At 36.9% G+C, this 6,146-nt stretch overlaps 1 long non-coding RNA gene across 1 annotated transcript; it reads right to left on the bottom strand.

Moving 5' to 3' along the window:
* Positions 1-2,816: 2,816 nt before the first annotated feature.
* Positions 2,817-4,850, bottom strand: LOC123923430. Its single transcript, XR_006814399.1, has 3 exons — positions 4,687-4,850; positions 3,797-3,855; positions 2,817-3,165 (listed from the first exon to the last, which is right to left on the bottom strand). It is a non-coding gene; the product is annotated as an uncharacterized LOC123923430 (long non-coding RNA).
* Positions 4,851-6,146: the final 1,296 nt, after the last annotated feature.

The following is a 6,146-nucleotide window of genomic DNA, read 5'->3' as shown; positions in this document are numbered from 1 at the left end:
ACATGAAAGTACTTAACAGTAGGTTTTCTACCTTTCCACAATTCATACCGAGTAGATGTAGTTCCAGATCTCAAGGTGACACGATTATGAATATGACAAGCAGTGTTCCTAGCTTCTGCCCAAAAACCATGAGAGAGTTTCTCTGCATGTAACATTACTCTTGCAGACTCTTGCATAATTCTATTCTTTCTTTCTACTACACCATTTTGTAGTGGTGTAATGAGAGATGAAAATTCATGGATGATGCCTTCAGATGCACAAAAGTCAGAGAATCTAGAGCTTTCAAACTCCTTTCCATGATCACTTCTGATCCTTAACACAACATTGTTTTTCTCTCTTTGAAGTAGAATACATAGATCTTTGAATACGTCAAAGGTCTCTGATTTCTTTCCAATAAAATTTATCCAGGTATATCTAGAGAAATCATTTACAACAACATAGGCATACCTTTTTCCTCCTAAGCTTTCAGTTTGCATCGGTTCCATCAAATCCATGTGTAGAAGCTCAAGAACTCTGGTAGTGGTAAGATGCTGCAGCTTTGGATGTGGCTTCTTGGTTTGTTTTCCAATTTGACATTCACCACAAATGCTTCCTTCTTCGATCTTGAGATTTGGCAAGCTCTTGATGGCTTCTTCAGGTTTAGCTTTCTTCATGCTTCTTAGGTTGAGATGACCAAGTTTTTGGTGCCACGATTTTATTTCATCTTCTTTCGTGATTAAGCATGTCGACACATTTGCCTCTTCTTGGGGCACCCATAAGTAGCAGTTGTCTTTTGATCTGACGCCCCTCATCAAAATTTCACCCTCATCATTTGTAACCAAACATTCAGACTTGGTGAAGTTTACCTTCATCCCTTGGTCGCATAATTGAGTAATGCTTATTAAATTTACAGTCAATCCTTTTACTAACAACACATTGCTTAGTTTAGGCAAGCTATTACTGTTGAGCTCCCCTATACCAACAATTTCTCCTTTAGTACCATTACCACAAGTTACAAAACTAGTTGAGTAAGACTTTAAATCAACAAGAAATTTTCCAATTCCGGTCATGTGTCTTGAACAACCACTATCGAAATACCAGTCTTCCCTTGATGAAGCTCTAAGTGATGTGTGAGCAACCAGAGCAGTAATCTTCTTCTCAAGTTGAGTACCATCACTGGTCTTCACATTCTTACCTTTAGGTTTCCATTCTTGTTGAGTGGAGGCAGTTGTGGAAACTGGTTTAGGCTGATGATGCCTGTTAGGGTATCCAAACAATTTGTAACAAAAAGGTCTTATATGCCCTTTTCTACCACAGTAGTGACATATCCAAGAGTGATTTTTTCTTTTGTTCTTTGACAAGGGATGCTGCTTATGATGCTGTAGCATCTGTTGAGGTATCTTTCGCTTATGAGTTTCTTTTGGATGCATGTACGTGAGATCTGAGCTGTAACCTTTGTGTTTGTTGACATTCTCATAACTAAGCCCAATATGTTTAGGCTTTAGAACATTTTTCTCTAAGATTTCTTCTAGTTGACCATCAACTTTATGAAGTTTATCAAGATGATCATCATCTTTATACAGCATGTCAGAGAATTTTCTCAAACGCCAAATGTCAGCATTTAATTTTTCAATGACTTCCTTAGCTTCATCAAGATAAGAGGATAGATAATTTACCTTCTTCTGGAGCTCATCCATCTTTGATATATTTTCAAATTTTTCTGCCTTCAATTGATTGATGGTTACCTTTTGTTTCTCAATGACTCTGCATATTTCTCCACTCTTGAGGCAGAGTTCTCTGTAAGAATCAGCAAGTTCTTCGTAGGTTACCTCTCCATCACAAGATTCTGTATCAGATGTAATAGTACCTGTTAAGACTGAGATATGTTTGGCAGTCACAGATGTTGTATCATCTTCTGAGTCATCATCATCAGTCCAACTGACAGTTAGTCCTTTCTTCGTTCTTTTCTGATATGTTGGACATTCAGGTCTGATGTGACCATATCCCTCGCATTCATGACATTGAATATTCTTGTTTAAGCTTGACTTTTCATCACTCTTAGGTTTTCCTTGATTCACAATGCTGCGCATAGTGCCTGGAGCATCATTCTTAGAATTTGGTCTGGGTCTTTTGTCCATTTGTTTTAGAACTTTGTTGAACTGTTTTCCCAGCAACTCCATAGCTTCAGAGATACTTTCATTAGATTCTTCATCCTCCTCCAGATCTTCTTCATCATTTTTGGATGAAAAAGCAATGCTTTTGTTTTTCTTTTCAATTCTTTCATTTGCAGCACTTTCATAAGTTTGGAGTGATCCAACCAGTTCATCCAACTTCATCTGAGATATGTCTTTGGCTTCTTCCATAGCTGTGACTTTCATATCAAACTTCTTTAGAAGAGATCTGAGCATCTAGAATAATCATATGAAAATCTTGAATCGTTTCCTCATCCTTCATACGTAAATTTTCAAACTGAGTAGTAAGAATCTGTAACTTAGACATTTTTACCTTAGGGGTACCTTCATGAACAGTTTCAAGAATCTTCCAAGCTTCCTTTGCTGAGACGCATTTTTTGATCAGTTTGAAGATGTGTTTGTCTACCCCATTGTATAATGCATATAATGCTTTTGAGTTTCCCAAAGCAAGCTCATCTTCTTCTTTAGACCAGTCCTCCTCAGCTTTTAGTTCAAGTGTTGGCTTTCTGTTACAGCCCGATTTTTTAAATAAAAACAATGCGGAAGCAAACAAGGGCATATTTTTTTTTTCGAAATAAAACACGCCTTTTAAAAATTTATCAGAGTGCGCGTAACTCGAAATCGGCTCAAGAAATTAAATTACACAAGACAAAATATAATATACAACCAACCATCATATATATATATAGGGCTTACGAGAAGCAAGTGTTCACCTGAATAATATACATATCAAAAGGGATACAATTAGTTCACGAACCACAAAGACGGTTACGTGAACCTAATGTATCGCAAGGCCACTAAGGCACCATAAGTATAATAGTCTGTCAAGGTACTACATCTCAAAATAAACTAGATACGTAAGCAAAATGAACTAAGACTCTAGGTCTGATCATGGATGTGGTGGAGAACGTCTCATCACAAACACCACAATCCTAAGAGCGCTCCAAATCAATCTCATCCTCGTGGCCGACGGCACCACGCTCATGAATGTCATCTAGGGGTGGGAGGAGCCCGCGATGTATACATGCAAAAGTAAGGGTCACCAACAGTAACAAATAGGCAAATAGCATTTAACATAAATACAAGTATTGAGCAATTAACATGTATACAAATATTAGGCAATTACCACAAAGTCGCACACAAGCATAATAAATAAAATGCGCACATAGCCTAATGCAAAACTCTAATGAATGGTGGTGTCATTCACTGTGCACCACTGGGACGCCATTCACTGTACGTCACCGTGACGCCATTCACTGTACGTCACATGCATGATTTCCGGAAATTAACCTCACCGCAGGGAGTCGTAAACATTCTAGTAATGCCATTCACTGTACATCACAAGCTTACTAAAAGAAATAGATAAGAGACTCTTGTGTAACGTCATTCACTGTGCGTTACGAGTCTAATACTCAAAAATACAAAAGACATTTAGTGACGCCATTCACTGTACGCACATGTCTACCAATGAATGCATGAACATATAACTTCACATCATATGCTAATGCAACCCTACAAACCATCCAAAAATGAATACATTTCACATGCATTTCAAACAAATTCAAACATCAAATATTTCATGGCTTTTGACATAATTTAAAGTCATGGATAGAAGATGCCCTTACCTCGGCAAAAGTTTCCAATCACACAATCGAACGCGCAATTAAACACCGTTACTCGTTTCCTAAAATAATACACATAATACCATAAGTCACTCTCCGACAAAACCAAAGGAACGAACCTATTCTACACAATCGAAAGGGGTTCTAAGGATACGTTCTAACACTCTCGGATAGTGTTTTCGAGACCTCCCTAATTGATCACCAATTCAAGTAAAACTCTTTTAAACACAATTTTCGACCAAATAGTTTTCAAACTAAAATGACCATAACACATTCAATTCTTGTCCAATCGAGACGAACCATACGCCAAACTCTTCGTCTCGAAAAGACGGATCAAATGGTTAAGTTTTTTTGGAACTGGAACAATTTTAAATGGACGAAAATGCCCCTGCACAGTTTGTCCAGAATTGAGAAATCAAGGCATTCTCCCACAAATTTTCATTTTTAAAACCATAGCCTTGATCACCTAGCTCTTAAGATAATTTTCTTGCATACCCAAAACATTTTCCAAACACACCCAAAATTCATGAAATTTTCATAAAATTCACTAAGTGTTTTATGACAAAAATTTTATTTTTCTCACAAATGATTTTTGACAATGTTTTCTAGCTCACAAACACATTCTAAACACTTCTCTCCTATGCACAAAATGTCATTAGACTACTCATTGATCAAGAGAATTTTCGAAAACCCTAGACTAGAGAGAAATCCATGAAAAATTCAATAGCTAAAGGAATCAAGAGAAACAAAGCCTAATCCATGTTAGTTTAACAACAATGAAGCTTTTCCATGGATTAAAACTCTTTTTCACAAGTTAAGAAATTTTTCATAGAGTTTAGAGTTAAGAAAAATCATGAGAAAAACTAGTGAAATAAAGAGAAAGAATGATATACCTCAAGAAGGAAGTAAGCTAGCAAAGAACTAATGGAAAGCAAGCTTGATCTTCAATGAAAATGGTGGAAAGGAAAAATTTATGAAGATGGGGTTTAAGAGAGGAGAAGCCACGGCAAAGAGAAGAAGAAAGGAGAAAGAAAAAGTGATCTTTTGATTTTGGCTAAGTACAAAAAGCAATGTGACCTTCCTTCACAAGTAAAGCCTAGGCATTCCCTAGCCATTGGATCAAAAAGCAAATTGAATCCTCACCATTAGATCTTTTACTTTTGTGACAAAGATATTCTCATAAAGTTTAGAGATTAAAACCCTCCACAGACGAGTCGCGTTACGCTCACGGACAAAAGTCGCGAAATAAGAAAATTAAGAATTTAAATGTCCGTTAAAAATGGTTTACGAAAAGTTACTCGAAATATTTTTCCTCGACTGTGATTCTCAACCCTAACTCTTAAAAATATTTTAAAGACATTTCCTAACTCACGCCGATATATAAAACTTCGGGTTAAATTTTAAAAGAATTCCGAGTTCGAAAGATTTCGGAACGTCGGACAAATTTTAGATCGTTTTATAAGAAAATAGGTTAACGCGAAAAATGAAATTCTAAAAACACAGGAACGTTCGCTCTCTCAAAAGAAGACCAACAAAACAAACCCCAAACAATTCTGACACTCGAGCGAGAAACAGACAAGATCTCAGCAAATAATGTCGTTAATCGACGATACTCGAACTAACTAAACGAAACTCGAATCCAACCTACCAAAACTCAAGGTTCCCAAACCAACCTACGATACAAGGTAAGACTCTCAACAACAAACGACTCTCGAAATCGAAACCTACGCGAAAAACCAAGCAAAAAGGGCTACAACTCTCATGTTGGCCATAAAAACCAATTCAAAACGCAAAGGGGTCAAAAAGACACATATCTGTTCCTACTTCAACCAAACAAACATAAATCAACTTGCGCCAAGACTCAACAACATATAATTTCACCAAGCACATAATTATTTTTAACGATTAATAACATATATTTAAACGATAAAATACGTAAATAAGCTTGTGGAAATTCGAGGTCTTACATTACTCCGCAACAAAAAAGAAGTTTCGTCCTCGAAACTCAAACGTCGATAAATAATCCCGGATATTGCTCCTTTATTTTGCTCTCGAGCTCCCAAGTCGCATCTCCGGTAACCTCGTTCCAAATAACTTTGACTAACGGTATCTCTTTCGTCCTCAAACTCTTCATCTTTCTATCCGCAATCTTAATTGGTGGAACCTCAAACGACAAATTTTCCTTAAGTTGAATATCGTCTGGTGTGATAACATGTGAAGGGTCCGAAATATATTTCCTCAATTGCGACACATGAAACACGTCATGAATCCTTGATAAAACCGGTGGTAAAGCAATACGGTAGGCCACTTTTCCTATTCTCTCCGTAATCTGATACGGTCCAATAAACTTTGG

This window comes from Trifolium pratense, linkage group LG4, assembly GCF_020283565.1.
Source record: "Trifolium pratense cultivar HEN17-A07 linkage group LG4, ARS_RC_1.1, whole genome shotgun sequence".
NCBI classification, from domain to species: domain Eukaryota; kingdom Viridiplantae; phylum Streptophyta; class Magnoliopsida; order Fabales; family Fabaceae; genus Trifolium; species Trifolium pratense.
The sequence above is the reverse complement of the archived record's forward strand: the minus strand, read 5'-3'. Positions and strand labels throughout refer to the sequence as shown.